The following is a 19,990-nucleotide window of genomic DNA, read 5'->3' as shown; positions in this document are numbered from 1 at the left end:
AGTGAGACCCAGTTCTTTTTTCATCCAAAATCAAAGCAGCATCAGGTTTTGGGTTTAGCTAACACTGTAGCTACAGAGAGTGGCACTGGGCTTTGGTGTCAGCATTCTTTAGGTATCATAATCTTGGTGGTTTTGTGTTCTGTAAATGGTCATGACTTAGCTTTCTGTGCTGCATAACTTGATTTAAAATACATTTTAAAGATTCACAGAAAAACTGGCAAAGGTCAGCCTATACTGGCAGAGTCAGTCAAATGTGAGGTAGCTTCAAATATTCAGCAGTCCACCTTTAAGACTACTGTCATGGCTCAAGAACCATGGTCATGTTTTTGTATGAAACCAGTGTCAATGGTTTGTGTTTAGTGTGCTGCACTACTAGTTCAAGCAAGAAAACCTAGTAGCTGAAAACTAAACAGTTATCTAATACTTTTAATATTAAAAATTAGGAGGGGAAAATGACGAGAAGAACTGGCTAAACAATGTTGTATTTAGTCTTGCAAAGATCAATTAAGAGAGTGCTGCTACTCCTTTTGGCACATTGTCATGAGATCTCAGATTTGACTCATTGCTGGATCAGGCTTCCTGTGTCTTGGGAAAACCAAAGAAGGAAAAGAAAGTTGAGTTTTTAAGTAGTGTTTTGTTTGTAAAACAAAGTGCCTTTTCTGGTAACAGGCATTAGTCCAATTCCAGGACTACAACACTGGAGCTGAAATGACGTGGGTTACAAATACAGCTTGTCATAAACTTATAGTGCTAGTCAGCAGCTTTAAATGTAGGCTTGCTTCCTATAAATCTAGAATGAAGATATTTTGGTGGATTTGAAATTTAGACTATTGTTAACATTAACACAGAGTAATTGTAAGAAAATTATCTAAACTTCTGCAAAAATACAAGCACCCATGCTTTTGAACATCTTATGGACATCACAGTCTCCCTCTGTATTTAGTTTGCATTATTTATTCTCTTTTATGTATCCTTTTACTTATAATTAATTTATGTGTAGAGACTAGTACGTGTGGCTCAGTGTGTTCAGAGGCTCAACCCCTGCTGTCTTGACAAACACGTGTGGTAGAAGCTTCATTCACATGCTACACTTGCTGATTCCAGTTAGACTTTTCCTGCAGCTGATCTACAGGAGTGGGCGTCAAAGCAGCAAAGGAAAGATTTCTGTGAAGTGGCAAAACAAGAATAACTTACTCCTCAATTTAATATTTTAATAGATTCCCTCAGCACAGACAGAGAAAGGTTGTTCTTAATGCAGAACTGTCATTATGAGTAAACTGGACTTAGTAATTATAGGCTAATAATATGAACATGAGCAAATGAAGGCAAGTGGAGATGCAGATTATTAAGGCAGACAGTACATAGTTTCTGGAATATGGTTCCTGTTGTATTCTCTTCTGCATCTACTTCTGGCAGTTGAAAGCAGTAAAACACTTTGCTGTTTACAATGAAATATACTCATTTTTCACAATGGTTCAAAGAAACTAAAAGCTAAAACAATTTTCTTGAAGGGGTGAGAGGGAAGGTGCCTTTCTTCATATATAAAGATCTCTATGGGAAGGAAAACAAGTCGTGTCATTTAATGATAGCTGTGCATTGCTACTTAATTGTAGATGTGGTTTCATCCTTTATATTTTTCTCTTCCACTGTCATTACAGAAATCTCTATTGAAACTAAAACTTCAGAAACAAAACTGACTTTGAAGTTTAATCCACAGCTTACTGAAGTGAGCGTATTAATTTTAGTAGATTTTGCATCAACCATTTGGTACACTGCATTTCTCAGAGCCACGCATACTAGCACACATCTTGCATACTAGAGGCCTAAATATTGCTATCAAATGAGGAAAGACTTTATGTTATCTTGGTTCATACTGAATTCAGTATGTACGAAGCATTCCATTAAAAAGCAGATTTGTTATGCTGCTGTGGTGGTGATGTGGTTATGCCATCATGTACCTGCAGAAATCAAGATCTTGTGTGTATGCAAGCAGTGCACCTGAAGAAATAACACTGCTTTCAAAATAAATGGCTTCTAGCATCTAGGACTCCTCAAAAAATGGCAGAATCTGGAAGAGGTCTAAATGCTTGGCAGTCCTTCCCCACCCTGCCATTCACATGCACAGCAGCTTCATGGACTGCCATACTCTACCTTCCATAACAAATGCTCTTGTCCTAACTTGGTGTATGGTCACAACCACATTTTTCAGTAATGATTGTGACATGCAAAGGACATGACTCAGCAGGACCCTAAAGCATGCACCTCACTCGGAGCACATTTACATTCCCGTTGATATGAAAGGAGCTATTAAGCAACGGAGTCCAGGTGTCAAGGAACACTTGCCTGTGTGAAAGTCAACAATATGTTTTAAATTCCTGAATTTGAACCTCATGAAGGGTAAGTACCACGTTCCTTTATTAACTTGTTTTATCATCATTTTCAGGGAAAAAATTAAAGCAAGCAGACTTCCTTTAAGCTCACTAGGTGGCTACTGGAAATGATTGCTTCAGGGCCATAGAAACCAAATAATCTTTTTTCCACATTCTCTTGGAACTCCACCAGCAACAAACACAATGGGGGGTGGAGGGAGGAAAGTCTTACGTCCCATTGTCTCCACAGGACTCGGTGTTCCCTACTGAACATCAGTGTCAATTTTTCCAGCAGCTCACAGATTTGTCACAGGGAAAGCATCTTTCTGCCAAAGATAATGTCTGTGTTTTAAAAGGACTGGTAAAGAAGACAATTGTGTCATCACTTACATATGGCTTGCTTGTTTAAGCACTTCAGTAATCATTCCTGCCTTGTAGTTTGCGGGTGCTTTGCAGTACTTAAAACTAAATTGTATTAAATCCTAGCTTCAAACATCTCACCAAACTTCTATTGTTATAGGAATCCCCAAATTATTATTACACTTTTTATACTTTTAAAGATTAGTGTTGAAATAAGTTCTCTAAAACAGCTCTAGTGGCCAGCTGTTTTTTTTTTTTGGAGGGGGAAGGTTTCTGCTGTTCAATTCTGTTCCTCCTAGAACGTGACAAAATGAAACTAAAGGAAAACACCTTTTGACTCCTCTCTGAACTTAACAACATGCTTTTTTTCTGAAAACAAGAGAGTTCAAGACCATACAAATATTATTGCTAAATTTTCAATCCCCTGAGGATAAAGTCAGGGTAAAGCAAACAAAGTCCATTGAAGAGAAGCTGCTTTTATTAGGGCATTAACTTCAGCAATGCTGTGAAAGGCCATTCCAGTGTATGTTCACTATGCAAGTGTCAAATAGGAAAGCATTCTCAAGCTGCCTCTTCCTGAATGATATTGAAAGAAAACTGGTTTAAAACTTAATCCTGGGAAGACTATTCCTCATCAGTATCTCGGGAACAGAGTACCTATATATTCCATGTCCTCTACATCACCAGGGCATGGCTGTGTGACAGGGATGATATATAATTAACAGTCAGTGATTAGAGACTTCAAAGGTCTGCAGTGAGGAGAACGACTGGGTGGTGAAGAGATGGCTTATGTTTTACATAAGCCCATATCAGCAGCAGATTTGTTTTTCTTATTGATTCCTCTGTACTTGTCACTATTCTGTTACCATTCCAACGTGGCAAGTGCTGCCACTGAGGAACCACCAGCACTAGTTTAAGTATTATGTTTCCTGACCTTCAAATTAATACTTCATATGCCAATCTGGTAGTGTCCTAATACAGACACGACTTTTCTAGAGCCGCATTGGTAATAGCAGTAGGAGGAACTTGAAGAGCGAACAAAGTCAGGCGGAAGACCACTTCAGAGGAGGAAATCTATTTTAGAGCACGTCCTAGTTTGAGTATCTTTGGATTTGTAGCATTTCAAGGCAGTGGCCTGTTGTGAACATGACTGCCCCTACAGCTGGAAATTCATCAGATGAGGCTGTTTAAGTATATGCTGAGAAAAAGACATGGCAGTGCTCTCCCCAGAAGAAACAGAATTGCTGGTCCGGTTTCCTACAACTGGAAACCAAAACATCTGTCTCTCCGGGGCTTCTATACAGATGAGACCGTAAATTTATGTCATGTTGGGAAAAAGAAAGTGGGCTTCTTTTGCTGAGATTCTTGAAAAGACAAACTACTGCTTTATGAAGACTGAATCATCTCTGAAAAGGTTTCTATGGCCAAGATATTTTCTCTGTATCAGTCAGAGTTTACAAAAGCCAATTTTATGAGGACAAGAGAGCAGAGCTGAGTGTTGTCTTTATTTAGATAGCATTATATAAGCTAAAATTGCCGGGAGACCTCACTGGTGTCTCCAGCCAAAGGGCTGAACATGAGCCATAGCAAGACAGAAAGCTGTGGAATACGTGTAGAAGACAGAACTGGGTGCAATGCACAGACAGGTGTTTCGGGGCAATTCTATCTGCCTCTGCCAGGTTCTTGAAGTCTAGTTATTTCCTTTTCACTCAGCTTTCTGAACAACTGCTGATCAGGTCATACTAGCATTAAGACTGCTGTCTCTTGCTCTCAGGAGATCATTAACTTCTGTGATGGTTTGCCCTGCAATACAAGTTGCAGTAATTTTGATCCACCCTGCCCTCTCCTTCAAAATCACTGTTCTGAGTTTTAACTGTAACCCAAAACCTAATGATCAGAAATAACCTCTGAAAAATAGCCTACTGCTGCTTTGCTGCTCAGAGTAAGTGGGGCTTTGTGCTCTGCACACATCTCAGCGCTCAACAGTTTTGTGCAGCAATTTGAAGTGTCCTGTGAAAACAGCAGCTCTGGTTTTAGAACTAGAGCACTACCATAATATTGTTCTTACTAGCTCAAGGTTTGGTTTCAATATAACAATAAATAAAAGCCCCCTGTTCAAACAGTTCCTTAAAAATACAGTAGTTTAAAAAGGAAACTGCAAAGATAGCAACTATTGCTGTTGAGGGAAACAACTATAGGTCATGCAGGGTTTCCCTCCTGTAAATGAGGAAGAGGAGAATTACAAGAATCAAACACTGCTGTCGTGAATGATGAAGGTGGCACTTAACATCATGTAAGTGGACTGATCTGTTCTGTAATGTGTGCGTGCTGCTCTCAGGAAGGGGGTACATGAAGTAGTTTCTGGTGCATCATGGCTGGTAGTTAATTTTCTGATTCACTGCTGCTTAGAAGCTGTATAACCAAGTCTATTGTTGTCTGATTAGTCATAGTTTTCATATTGTTAATATCTTCTGAGATAGGGCCAAAATTTGTATACTTCTCTTGGGGTAAGAAGTGTAGATGAAGTGAAAACTGAAGCCCCCTTGGGAAAAACAGCAATGAATGCATGTCATTCTTATGCTATGAATTTGAAACACCTTGAAACATAAATAGTGTTATCACAGAATCACACTGTCCAAATGAAGTACTTTTCAGTTATTTTAGATAAACTTAAATAAAACCCCATGAGCTGTTTTGGGGATGAGAATTTCCCAGAATCTCTGCTTCCCTCTGCTTCACATGGGAATTTGGCAATGAGTCAGCTCAGCCCAGCTCCAGGTACCTGTGAGCCGGAGAGCCACAAGCAGTCTCTTTTCATATAACTGGCTTGCCTAAAGTATTCTTATTCCAAGCATCCTTGCAAATTATTAATAAGTATTGACTTTAGCTTTAGCTTCTGTTTAGGTTTAAGAAACAATGCCTTGAAGCTCCTGTGTACAGTTTCCTTCTTTTCATTATGTATATTGATTTGCCAAAGGATATTATGTTGTGCTTCAGAAACTTATTCTCAGAATTTTAGAGAGCTAAAAATGGGATAGATTACAGGCTTTCAAACTTCAGATTTGCAATTAATCCTGTGGATTTGTCTTATTTTAACTTCTAATTAATGGAAAAGTAATTCTGAAAATGTGAATGAAATTAGTGTTTACCCAGCTACAAAGACTTAAACTACCTGCAAAAAAATACAGAGAGATATGATTATCTTAAGTAATTACTTTTCAAAGGCTATGATTCAAACTACTGTGTTAAGGTACTAGGTTTAGTAACTACATAAGTGGTCTGATAACCAAAAGCTACTGTGAGACTGCTTTTGGTGAGAAACACCAGCCACTCACTTTAATATATGCACAGGGTGAAGCACCATGATTTCTTCTAAGAAACCTAAGCAGTAATTTATACTGAAAACCTGTTCAGTAGCTATACAGATACTCTTCATATGTTTAAAGAAAGTCGCCTATCGGAAGCAGTTCCACAAGCAGACAGATTTATTGAGAGATGGCACCAAGATGAAGTGAAAAACTAATGGTTCACCTTAAAGAGCTCAAATTCTGCCCCTACCTGTCCAGAAAGCAGTAATATTTGTTTGTTTTTTAGATTAATTTTCAGCTTTGAATTACATCACTGTGAACTTGTGGAGCATTTTGGTATACATTCACTAATGTAAACATGTTATAAAGAACAGCTTTTGCTGTTCAGTCTTTCTCAGAATGTTTTGCTTTATCAATTAAAGGTGCGAACCCAAATTTGTATGTTTTTGTTGGAGAAGACTATACAGTAACTTCATTACAGCTACCGTTAGAGGTTCATCTGAGTTTTCCTTTTGTGTATATAGGACTGCATTAAGTTTGTCTCAAGACTGGTTTGCTTCCCCATTAGTTCTCTAGTCCATTAGTTACCTCAGCAATGTTAGTCGTCCAACACAACCATTGCAGAAATGGCTTTATCTTTTTTTCTCTGCTTGTTTCTTTCTCAGAGGTCTCTCAATGCTGTAATACATGCCAAATACATAGTCAGAAAAACACATGACAGCATCCGTTCTTTCACAAGCAGTGCTCCTAGTCCCATGCTTGCTTGAGGAAATGCTTCAAAAATTCTCTCCCTTTTCTTCCTTTCCTTTGATAATGGGCTTTATTCATCACTGTATTACTCCATTCTGCTGCTTAGTGGAATTACTACTGGTTTACAGCAACAGGCATCAAGTGAGTTTGCCAAATCATGCAGCTGAAAAACCAATGAAATGGGCCTCCCCAACGCTCTTTCCAGTTTCTAGCCCTGCAACATTCCCGTGGCCTGTCTCTCCATGTAATTTCATGGGTGTTCATCTCTGATTTTTCACATTTCTTGTCAGTTAGACCATATTCTGTGTCCTTTCCTCATGCTTCATCTCTGTGTATCAGCTAAAGTTAACTCTCTCCTTTGTAGCTGTTTATGCTTAAGTTCACACTCCTACTTGTATCATTAAAACTGTAATTAACATCCAACTGTGCAAAGCATTCTGGGGCAGCAACACAGAAAATAAAGGTGCAGCACCCAGCAGTACTGCCAAATGAAATCACAGCGTTTCCTAATGTCATTCATACACTTTCTGGTGCCCCCTTATTTGTTTTCTGTAGAAATGGGGGATTTTACCATGCTTTTACATCATGGAATACAGGCGGAACAAATACAAAAATATAAATTATGGGGGGGAAAACCAACTACTTCAGTGCATGCCAGCATTTCAAAGCCACGGTCATGCATTTCAGCACTGATGTCACCCTGAAGGCCAGCATTCTACTGCTCCCTCCAATTCCCATTTATGTCATTATCAGGCATGGAAGTAAGTTTTATCCAACTATTTCCCTACACTGTGGACCAGTCATCAATAACTCGATGAGCCTCTCTGTTTAGATTTTGCTACTGGTACACAGATTTAAAAGCAAACAAAACACCCATTTCATAATTTGCTTTATTTCTGCCAGCAGCATCTTTGTTTGTTTTCCCTGCCATTGCATGTTCTTGTCTCCTGTCATCTCTGTAGGTGTCCATTTGAGGCTTTGGATCTTTGGTAAAGAAGGGATGAGGCTGTGTGACACCCCTGCCCATTCATTCAAGCTTAGATTACTGAAGCATATCCACAGATTGGTTCCTCTTTCCACTGTTGAAATTCCAGAAACGATTAATTCCTTCTGAGATATTCAAAACAGGTAGCCAGCAACTTAGGGATGTCCCGGCTTCCTGGTTCTGACTTCTGATAGTGGAGGAATTGCAGCCCAGCTTTAGAAGAGATATACTTGTATTACTCAGTTAAGTCTAGGTCACACACAAAGATTCCCCATCACCAACTTAGTAGTTAAAAATTGGCAGGTACTGACATAAAAGCTACTGACTTTCATTTTCTTCTTTTAATCTGCTCACTGATTCTTTCCAATGTTAGGGACAGTATCATTAAATTTTTACACTCTGTTTGAGAAAAGGGCGTAAAACAAATTCCTCAGCATGTAACGAGCGTACATTAAAGTCAATATTTTCCTCTTTGATCAGGTGGGCCAGTTTTGGAATTGATCCAACTTGATTTCCTAAGTGTAAGCCTTCAGAGGAATTTTCAGTTTACTCCACCCAGCCAGCAAGAACAGCTTTGTTTAATGTTTTGAACCCTGCCTAGCTCCAGCAGAGAATATCCCGTATTTATTGATACAGAGCTCTCCTATGGATATGATCGTAAGTTCTCTGTGCTCAGTACTCTCCACCCTGCTCATGTGCTAAAGGAAGCAGCTGACTGGCCATTCCCTCCCTTCATATCCTTTGGCATGAAGATGGTATCTTTCTGCAACCAGTGTGTACAGAAAAGATGCCACTAGCAAGCAGGTGTTCTCAACAGACAGGAAGGAAAGGAGAAAAATAAATAAACCCAAGTCTGCAAATAAACTCAAGTCTGCAAGAGAGCAACAAAGCTGTGACACACTGTCCTCACTTTCTAGTATCTTACATTTTGAATCTTATCCTGACCCTGCTACCAGCAAAAAATGTGTCTCGAATACCATTAAGGGGTTTTGGGATGCTTTAGAGAGTAGGGCTGGCAAGTTATGTTCCAAACAAATACCAAAACAAAGGGAGAGTCATTTAATAAAGTTAAGTTTGCCTAGCAGGAGTTTTCCTGTGGATAAGCTACACTGGTGTTTGCCAGCTTTGCAAACTTAACCAATGGTCTGCGTCTCATACTGGCTTTTTTCCATACTGCAGAAAAAAGGCTTTGTGCGGAACAAACACTTGGGTTGTTGCTGCAGCATCACAACCTTTGACATATATCCTTTGATGTTTATGTAACCTTAAATAATAATATTTTTCATTGGTTCTAAACTTATTTTTCACCAAAAATGTGAGATTATGTTTAAAAACAAAAAACCAGAAAGCCTAGCCCTTTCCCGGTGACTGCATGGTACTCAGTTGCCAGCTGCGGTTAAACTGCAACACCCACAAAGAGACAAACTAAAATACTTCTAAAAGAGAGGTCTATAAAATATGGATCTTGATTTAACATGTTAAAAGATTAAAAAACATGCGCTTCTGTTTAAACGAATTTCCTGCCAGTATTTACAATAGTACCATATTTAAAATTGCACAGACTCTGTCATTGACATTAATATATTTGCTTAAAAACCTACATACAAGCCCATACATGTTTATATATGGTCTGAATAGGAGAGTATGTACATGTTGTTGTAGGACAATGCTGTTGTTAGAGAAGGGTAAGAATTTAAAAAAAAAAAAAAAAAAACAAAAAAGATGGATTTCCCTTTCTGTCCCCTCTCAGGAGTAAAGAAACTTTCAAATTATACTTTCCAGATACTGCAGTGCTAGCCAGATCTACTTTGAATTATCATTGGAATTTATAGAGTTGAAACCAATTAAAACTAACTAAACAAATCTGCCAAGCAAATGCTTAAACAAGATCACCCAGTTTAGCAGGAATGTGGAAAAAAGCATATACAGTCTCTACAAAAAGTATCATTTCTATATACAGCCTCGGAGTTAAACAAACTTGGGCTTTAAATTCATTGCAATTAAACCAAGTAGTCCTGAGGCAGTGAAATCCCCCAGGGGACATCACTGCCTACTTCTGAGCATGACTTTAATCACCAAATCACTACTTGCTTGTAGGGATACTTAAGCTCACCCTGATGCTTAAATGTCTTCACTTATGTCCTTGCCATAAGCAAAGTTTTTGCTGCTTCAGTACCCAATCTCAGCACCCTCTCATACAGCCTGGGAATAAATACATATCAAACTACTGATTCGTTAAAGTACATGTAAGTCTGTACAATATGACTGACCACATACAGTAAGTACATCAGTAAATTCAAAGCAGAATAGATGACTGTCAACAAGTCATATTTTCAGATCCAGCTTAGCAAATTCTGTAATTGAGGAAAGAAAATGTCTTCTGTGTGATGCCCTGATATTCACTTCAGCAGATCTTATCAGTGCACTTCTGAGCAAAGCCTCCTGTAGTAAAGCTCTTTCACTTCTAAGGAATTTGGTAAAATCTCTTTGGTAGGCAAGTCAGCATTGACAACAGCTGTGCCCTGTGAACCGTTCTCTAACTCTCTAACATGGTTAACTCTGCTGCTAGCTAACTCTGTGAATCTCTTCAGCTAGCTCAATAATACTTGTTGGCCACTGTCAAATAAGAAATGGCACTTGTGACTTTAATTCAGGCTCTCAGAATGAATGAAGGGCAAGGACAGAAGCTAGAAAAGAACAGGAAAAAACCCACACATGTAATACATACCACAAACCCAGCTGTGTTGGCATTCAAACTGCCCTAAATTCTGATTAAATCTTTGAATGATTCCAAATAACAGCCTGAAATGTCAATTTCCTCCATTATCTTGGCTTTTTCTTGAGACATCAATATTTCAAAAGTAAGAAAATTAAGTTGGGTTCTTCAGCCAAAGAAGTTAAACTTGCCAGAGGGGTACAAAATTTCATCTTGGCAAGAAATAGTAACATTTTTTTCCCCACTTAACTAGCAGAAGAAACGTACACCTTCAACTACTAGTTTTCTAAATTAATTTCTCCCAGTCAAAATCTTTTTCAACATATTGTTTCCAGTCTCCAAAGAAAGTTCACAAGACTCTTTCTTCTGCTTACAGTCAGATGCAGTATGAGGATTTAAGAATTAAACCTGCGTGCAGATTTACTAACTGGTGTCATGAAGCTCTCCTGTACGGCAGCAGGCTGCAAAGTGGTGATCTCCCCTTGTGCAGGGTGCCTCTCAAGGTTACTCCTTCAGGCTGAAAGTCCCTTTTCCTGCCATCATATGGTACTGAATATCGTTTTAGGTGGTTTGGGTCAGGTGTACTGTCTCTGCTCCCTCCCAGCTGGGCTCTTCCATGCTGGCAGAGGATGAGAGACTGAAAAGTCCTTGATCAGGGTAAGTGCTACTGAGCAACAACTAAAACATCCACGTGTTATCAGCATTGTTATCAGATGGAAGCCAAAACACAGCACTGCACCAGCTACTAGGAAGAAAATTAACTCTATTCCAGCCAAAACCTGGACACTGGGTATAAGAATACAAGTGGAAGCAAAATCTAAATTATTTCTATTATTATTTATTAATACTAAGAAAAAAAAAGTTGCTTCTAAACTAGCTACTACTTCCATGTATATGTGTATATATGTCAGCATTTTATCCCTCACATGCAAAACTGGGCTGTTACAAGGAAGAGAAATCAGCATATGAGATCTGTCAGACTGTCCAATTTCACAGATCTTCTGTTTAGGCCTGCATCTCACAACTGAAGCATGACACTATGTCCTGTCACTTCCTTTACAATCTTCTATGCCAACACAACTGGCTGATCCAAAACTGGGGTCTGCTGACCAGATGCATCAGGTCCACAACGTACTGGAAAGGTCATAGCACTCTACTGAAGCTGGAGATGTGTCTCTAGACAGGACCCCATCTTGAGGCGAGCCCGGCTAGAAGCCACAATCTGCTTTCACAGCATTATACACCAAGCCCTTCTATATTAATTGATAGGATACATTACTTTCCTGCAGACCAATGTACGAGCGTGTACCGTGCAGTGTTACTCAGCAAGTACACACCCTGTGAGAGGATGAAAAAAATAAAAGACAGTTCTGTTCTAAAAGTATAGTAAGGTATTGTTCTGTTTGAAGCTTAAAAAGTCAATCTGGATTTGTTGCATGGATTTGTGTTACCTTGAGCTATCAGCGATGCTGGCTACCCTACTCTGTTGTACCAGCTCCTTGCAGCATAGAATGCTGTTCCACATGCTTTACAGGGAAGTATATTCTCTGCTTTTCATAGTAATGCCTGATTAAATAGCTTTTGTTCTGCGTTTCTGAAGCTGAAGTACAGAAACTCATACTTGATTTTACTGAGGTGTAGTCAGTTCTTGTATTACAATGTACAGTTAAAACTAGGGAGAAATAACCCAGTTGCAAGATACAATGTACAACTATAGGGAAAATATTCTAAATACAAACAAGCTTTTCAATGTATCAGATGAAAGCCCAGAGCAGACTAACCAGGATGATTACAGCCTAAGTCAAAATACAAATGAGACTCACATTTCTTAACAGGAAACGATATTCTCATCTCATAGTGCTGGCAGGCCTACTAATGGTCCCTTCTGGCTTTAAAATACACAGCTGCATGTCAGAACGTGTAACAGCTGGAGAGGAGGAAGGCTTCTGCAGAGACAAACCACTAACATAAATTTTTTTATTGGTATACCCTGTTTGGGTGAATCTCTGGGAAGTAACTACATAGCAACAGTATCTCCACAATAAGGTAAAGCTGCCTTCAGAAAAGCTTCTTTACCCCCCTATATATGTAACTTTTCTAAATACAGTAAAACTAGTGAAAATCAACCAAGCCTGAAATTTTGAAGGACATTTCTGTAGTAAACACCTTAATTTCAATTGATTCTATGATTGTAGTGTTCTTCCTGGAGTTCTGGATTTTGGGGTTTTATGGTATTATTTGCATTTTATTTGGAAAAGCTAACAAACCCCATATGCTCTCTTTTAACAGTTCACCCAGTTTGAACTCTGAAGGAAGAAGATGCAAAACTTTACATTTATATTCTTTGCACTCAGTGTATTTTTACTCTAGACCAGAGCAAGCAGAATTCAATCACACCTAGTGATCAGCAGTGGGTACTGTGGTAGGTGTCTAATGACCAGTGTCAGAAGCAGCTCTGTATTTTATTTGCTGTGTGAAAATTCTGAGAGATAAAAGACCTGCTCTGAAATCAGGAACCATTCAAATCCATGTGCAAATGATCTGATGTAACAGTTTGGTTTAGAACCTCATAATCGGTTTCACAGTCCCTGAAACGTGACCTGGGCAGAGGTTGTCAAATGCTTAACTAGGATGGTTTGCGTTCTTGTGATTGATTCCATAAGGCATTGGGGAAGAAAGGAGGGAGGGAATGCAGGCGTTATTTTTTTCCCCTCCAAATAAATACTAAAGAGAGGGAAAGGTGCAGGAGGAGATCTGAATATAGAAAGTCTATCCCTTGGATATGAAATTTATGGAGAGAAAAAACCAACAAAGGAGTAATTGGAGAAGTTCAGTAAAGATTCAGAATCACATGATTGAAAGATTGGTGTAGTATTAACAGAGAACTGATGTGGTCTTAGGTCCTGTTTGATAGGTTACACGTCTTTCAGTCAGTTTATTACATTATCTGTGTTTTAATGATTATTCAATTTATTAAGAAAGGTTTACTCTGGGTTTCCTTTGCACTGTGACTTCAGTGTTATGTTGGGGTTTTTTGAGTCTTACAGGTATCAAACTTTGGTTTCTAAGCAAGTACTACCAATCCTTCACATTTTTGGTATTCTGTACTTGTTTTGCATTCTAGGGACGTATCACCAAGCAAAAATGCACATAATGACTTTGGAGGGATATTAGGGTGGCTGAGGTTGGCTATCTCAAGCCAAGGCTTGGACTGAGACAGGACCATGGAAAGGACAGGATTCTGGATCTGAGAGGCCAGATTTAGGCTGTGCTGGTGTGAATCATCCGGTTTAACAAAGGGTTAAGTTTAGAAAGGTGAATTAGTTCAATCTGGTAACATTAAGAGTCTAAAAGAGAAAAATACACATGTCCTTAACAAAGGGGGAGGTGGTGGTGGTTTGCTTGCAGACTTAAGCCTGCTATGGAAACATCAAGTTATTTTTGAAGTAAACTATGCTGAAAATTGTGTGCAAACTACTCAAAAAAAAAAATAAATGGAACGGTCTAAAACTTATCTGAGGTGTCTCTACAACTGCACTTCAGCCTCTGAACATACTTTCTATAAATAACCATTACAGAGTAAGCTGGTCTATTTCGAAACAGTATTTGATGTGAAGGACTCCTATATTCTGTAGATGTTCTGTTGTAAACCAAGACGTTTTCGGTGTTGTTCTGGAAAGGGTTTTAATTTACATACGGTATTACTTTTAGTTCTGTAGCTGCTGCCTAGGAATCTAACGCATCGTGATGAGGGGCTCCTCCTCCAACAGGGGGAATGTTTATCATCTAAACAGCGGTTTCCAGAGTTAAATAAATGGCGGGTAATACGTATCCCGTTCTCGGAGAGGTACTTCTACAAGAACGCCAAGCTCCAGCCATGAAATACCCCTTCGTCCCTGAAAGACCCCTTCCTCCCCCGCCACCGAAAGCACAGACAGCTCCGCGGCTGCAGACGAAGGCCCTACCCCGACCCCAGCGGCAGGCCCGGCTCTCTCCAAGCTGCCGGCTCTTCGCCGCCGGGGTAGCGGCCAACGGCGCCTCATAGTACGGCCGGCGGCTCCGCTCCCCGCTCCGCCACCCGCCAGGAGCGGGCCGCAAGGCTCTGGGCCGGAGGCTCTCCCGGGCCCCGCGGCCGTTGTGCGGCCAGACGAGGTGGAGCAGGCGGCGCAGCTACGGCCGGCGGTACCCGGGGCTCGCGGCCTTCTGCCCCGGGGCTGCGTCCCGCCCCGGCCGCCTCCCCGCTCGGATCGCTTGAGTGATGAGCGCAAGCCGCCGCAAGGCGGGGGGGAGCGCACAGACCGCGCTACGCCATTTTCGTAGTCGGCAGTGGAGCAGAGGAGGGGGGAGCGGAGTGAAGCCGCGGGGGGGAGGGGAGGAAATGGCTCCGTATTGGGTGAAGCGGGCTGCGGGCACGCGTGTGTAGAACGGGCCGCATGGTGCGTAGTGGCGAGTGTGGAGCCTGGCGTAGCCGCGGTTAGTGAATAGCGTGGCCGCAGCAAGAGCTGCAGGAGGAGGAGGAGGAGGCGCCGCGGCGGTTTGGTACCGAGCGGAGAGGGAGATGCACACGGCACTCGAGTGAGGTAGCTATAAAACCCCATTTGTTTACATTCCCTCCCCCACAACCGGCCGGCGCTGCGGTGAGGGTGGCGGCTGCCCCCGCGCTGGCGGCGGGGTGGGGGCTGAGGGGCGCGCAGGGTTTGCGGACGAGGAGAAGGAGCCGGTGACTATCGGCAGTAACGGACACCAGCTTCCCCGGGATGCGGAGCGGGGGACACGGCGGCGCGGCCGCCTCATCACGTGTCGGCGGCGAGACCCGCCGGGGAGCTGCGCGGGTGGGCGAGGGAGGCCGGCGAGGAGCCGGGGGGCGGTGGTTGGAAGGGGTAGGGGGAGCCGTGCCCGGTCTCCCCCGTGAGGCAGCGGAACACGAGTCGCCGCCGTAGTCCTGGCGCATCTCCCCCCACCCCTTTCTTCCCCCGGCTCTCGAGTCGACCATGCGGCAGGTAAATCCCCCCCGCCCCCCCTTTGCCTCATGAGGGGACTGGGACGTGGCGGCGGCTACGGGGCTGTAACTGCCCTCGCCGTTTTGGGCGGAGAGAGAAAAGGGGTGGGGTGCGGCAGGATGCGGCGGTTGGTTGGGGGCGGGCGGCGCCGCGGGCTCCCGGTGAGTCCCGCCGCAGGCTGAGCCGTGTCCCGGGGCGGCGGGTGTCGCCGGGCGGCGCGTAGAGCTCTTTTCGCCTTGGCTCTTGTTATTTCTTTATCGTCCCGTGCCCGTCCCGTGTGCGATTTGTGGAGTGGCCGACCCTGCGAGGCCACGTGGAGTTCCCGGGTGCAGACACACGGTGCTGGTGCTGCCTTTTACGGTTCCGCACAGGGTGCTCTTGCAAGGAGAGGGTCGCTGTCAGCGGGTGTGCGGGAGGAGGGGGTCTCGGTGCTGTGTGTGTGTGTGGCTCTCGTATGTTGTCGTGTCTGTTGAGGGACAACATAGTGATGATGGATGATGAGGAAGCCACAAGATTGAATTCTGCTTGGCCTGACGTTTCTAGTTAGCGTTAAAACTGCAGAAATAACGCTTGGGCTGTAACCTGCATGTAACCTTAAAGTTACGAGCGGGTCTAGAGGTTTTGTCGCTGGGTGTAGTATGCCGTACACAGAAATGTGTGAAAGGGATTGATTACTGATCTCAACTGTTTCTGCTGCTTATGCTGAATCCATTGGAAACATACCTAACGTCGAAACTTTGGAATAAAATCTCTCTTCAAAACGTTTAGTTATCTTTGTCTTTTGTGGGGGGCTTCTGTAGAAATGTTGGTACCTGCTAGCTGTTCAGCTCTTGCCTCTGAGCAAGACCTGCCTGACTTTAGAAACAGTTCTGGTTTCTAGTACTCTAAAAACGGTATGCGTTTAAGCAGCAATCATCATTTGTTTTTCTAAGTGAAGATGTCATACCATGCCTCAGTATGATAGTACTGAGGGAAACTGATACGTGGAGCCTGATGCACTGTTGAGAAATGTACACTGGAAGGCCTGGTTAAATTTTCAGAAACATGGAAGCAATTGCCATCTAGTTACGAGATGTTCCTGGAGAGTTCCAGCTGGTATCTTCTAGTGTCACAATGTAGTAACTGATCTGGTGACAATAAAAGAGTACTTCTGTGCAAAACAGGTATCCTATTACGTTTTAAAAAATATTTTAACAGAACAAACTCAAGAGTTTCTGTCACTGATTAATGTGTTTTCCATTAGATGCATAGGGGAATGGGCGTTCTGTGTGGACTGGTGGAGCATATGACTCAACTTCAAAGCAAGAGTCAGACTTATTAATAGTAACTTCTTAGGCTAATGCTCAGTATAATATAAGAAAATAATGTGGAAAAAATTCTGTGGTTCCCAAGAACTCTTGAGACTGACTTTACATTTTTGCTATAAACTTGAAACTGTGGGCACTGTCCTGCAGTGCTTCTTTCTAAACTGCTTTCAACACTTACGTACTTGTGACGAAGAAAGTACATGGCAGTGCCATCCACTTACAAAAGAGAATGTGGCCTGTATATAGTCTCTGAATTAATTGTGTATGCTTTATGAGATTACTGTGGCAGTTCCGTATGGGTATGTGTCCTAGTGTCCACAGGCAGATGTGGAAGGATCGTATGCAGTTGCATATCTGGAATAGGCAACATGAAAAGTGATTCTGCCTAGGTAAAAACTCCAAAACAATAAGGTTTATTTTAATTAACGTTCTTTGCTTTCATGTAGGTCTTCGTGCCTTTTCCAGGTTGGCTAGTTTGGAGTGTGTATCCAGTCAGTCATAAAATGTGCAATTACTGAAAAGTCGTTTACAGTGACACAAATGTGTTCATAGGCTTGGTTGCCTTAACATTAGTTTCTCCCATTACAAAAAAAAAAGTGAAATTGGATCATCAGGTAATTCAAGTATATTGCAGAAAGTTCATGTGAAAAAGCACAGATCCTGGTGCTGACCCCTATCTACTGCAGTGCCTGGAAATACTCCTTTTTTAATTAGTGATCTCAGGCTAAGATCTATGTGGCATTGTAACAGTATCCATCTTCCAGAGTTAGATGTGAAAAGTCAGGAGGAGAGTATTGAGTGCATTTGGTACTTAGGCCTCACATGTTAATAACCCATTCATTTTGAGTGTTCAGTAGGAAGCCTTCGTAAGATACGTACTTTTTGTGTAGTTTGACTTACAAAAATAAGGTATATAGAAAACTTACTGTATCCAACTGGCATAAATTTCCTTGGTGCTCTTCACTAAGTCAAGCAACTGTAATTTAGATACTTATATCCATAAAACATTTTCAGCAAAACAGTGGTTGATTTAGCTAGGAAGAAGCTTTTAGGTAGTGCCCAGATCACATGGACATCAGACTTGGGTCTGTATAGTCCCAAAGGAAGTATGTTTAGACTTGTTTGCTTTGGCTGTTTTTCATGTTGTTTGATCATGATTGTACCTATTGTAATGACTGTTATTCCTGTCTCTTGTCACAGTTTCTACAGAAGTGGAAGTTTATTTTGAGTGTACAATGGGCACTTGGTAAATCAGTCTGGATTTGAAACAACTAAGTGTTCCCAGCAGATGGAATTACTGAATTAAAATTGCAGAAGCTATTTAAAAGCTGAGCTCCATGAAAGTTTTCCTCCAAGTCAAGATTTGTTCCTAAACTCTGATGGAAAGATCGTGGCACCTTTACAAATCAGGGATGGACAGGCATAACTGTGTGTGTCAATGAAAATTATATCAGAACAAGAAAACCTCATTCCATTTTCTTAACAGTTTGGCTGTCAACTGTCAGAGCATTTGCTATTTTATTGCTTGTTGTAACATGTTTTCAGAATTGTCAAATGAGTGTATCCTGGCTCTTCTCAACACAATGGAAAATACTAGTAGACGTTTCAAAGAAGGAAAGCTTAATCAGAATTCCTCTGTTCCTGGTGTAGGTACACTTTTCACAGAATTAGCTGTAGGTGCTGGGAGAGTTCTCTGAATACTAAGAATTGCCTTTAGGGAAGCAATTTCTGTCCTAATATGAAGAGAATCAGCATCACTTCCTGTTTTTCTGTGGGAGTCCAACTTAGCAGTTATCTAAAACAATTTTATCATATGACAAGATCTCATCTTTGGGGATGGGCCGCTGAAGTTACCTTAAATGAGAACTAGTAATTTTAGTTTGATAAAGGCCTGAAGTAATGCTTGATGCAGAAAGAATTTAGATTGGTTTTAGGTCATTCTTATATTACAACTGGGATATTACTTGAAATGCACCCAATAAAGTCTGAAAAGGAAATGTGTACCCATTAGGCAAAGCTATATCAAAACTTTTTTTTTAAGTTTCAGAAACTGATTAAAATGCTGGAAACTGTGTCCTGCCTACATTGTAATCTAAAGGCAAGGTATGCACTGTATCAGTCCCCCTATTCATAATACTTCATGTGCTATTGCATCAGTGCCATTACTCGTTTTCTTTCTCCCTTTTTTATGTAATAGAAATCTGACGGGTAAAGAAGTTAAAAAATAGTTGTTTGAAGTCACTTGTGTTTTGTTACCTGTTGTGATAATCAAAATCCTGTACAGGTTTTAATGTCCAAAAGGCTGGAAGCCAGCATGAAAGACAGGGAAGATAAGATGATGGTTTCCTGGTGTTCAACTCAAAAGCTTATGAGAAGAAGGGATGCTGAAATTATATGTCGGGTGTTGTACTCATGCTGAGGGACACAGTTCATTGTACTGGAAACATCCTCATCTTCTGGGTATCACATTGTGCTGCCTCATCTTCTTTCAGTTTTCTGACTTTGTTGCTGCAGAGGAGGAATGACTCAGCTGTTGTCTGTTCTTTCTCAGCTTTTGACAGCCTATGAGCTTCATTCTCATCTGGCTGTCACCTTTTCTATAGCTTGATGCTTTCCAAAGCAGAAGCACCGGTGAAGAAAACCTTGCTGGTTGTTCTACTGCAAAATTAGATTGCTACTAAAAATGTATGGACCTGTTACAAAAGTTATACTGCACTGTCTATTGGAGAGTCTGAAGTTGGGTGTATTTGTCTGTTACTATGGCTCTGTGAACAACATGAACAGAATAGGAAATATTCTTAAATGGATCTTGAACATGAGCAAAATTAACCTAGATCGGTTAGGTTGTGTTTATTAGAGATTTTGGGCAGTGCAAATTAATAAAACTGATCTCCAGGTTTGTTTTTTCTTGGGGGGGGGGGGGGTATTTTGTTTTGATTAAGGTTTTTTTTGAAGAGCAGTTCTAAAATCTCACTTTCACTTACGAGGAACATATCTGTCTGTAGCTAAACCAATCTAGAACTGAGATAAAGTCTGCATAGTGCTGAAAATCAGTGAATAACTATGATCACATCTGAAACTTACTAATCAAATCAAGTCCTGTAAAAGTATTCCTGTGGTTAGTCTTTTTGTAAATGCATACATGAGATGAAAAACTCTTCAGATTAAGAATGTATGAAGGATGTTTTATGCAAG

The 19,990-nt window shown here is 41.2% G+C and overlaps 1 protein-coding gene across 6 annotated transcripts in view; it reads left to right on the top strand.

Moving 5' to 3' along the window:
* The window catches only part of SLC39A10 (solute carrier family 39 member 10), a 108,709-nt gene that overhangs the window by 56,285 nt on the left and 32,434 nt on the right, over nucleotides 1-19,990 (top strand). For 2 of the 6 annotated variants that reach the window (XM_061457221.1, XM_061457200.1), the window contains exon 1: nucleotides 14,917-15,068. The exons of 3 other annotated variants lie outside the window; for them this stretch is intronic. The gene's annotated coding sequence lies outside the window, so the exon portion shown is untranslated. Of the gene's footprint in view, nucleotides 1-14,915; nucleotides 15,069-19,990 lie in introns of those variants that run through there. One more of the 6 variants, XM_061457223.1, reaches the window with a different exon arrangement.

This window comes from Pezoporus flaviventris, unplaced genomic scaffold, assembly GCF_033815535.1.
Source record: "Pezoporus flaviventris isolate CSIRO_AGI_PZ_B2104156 unplaced genomic scaffold, CSIRO_AGI_Pfla_v1 ptg000001l, whole genome shotgun sequence".
In the NCBI taxonomy this organism is placed as follows: Eukaryota; Metazoa; Chordata; class Aves; order Psittaciformes; family Psittacidae; genus Pezoporus; species Pezoporus flaviventris.
This window is presented reverse-complemented; position numbering and strand designations above follow the sequence as displayed.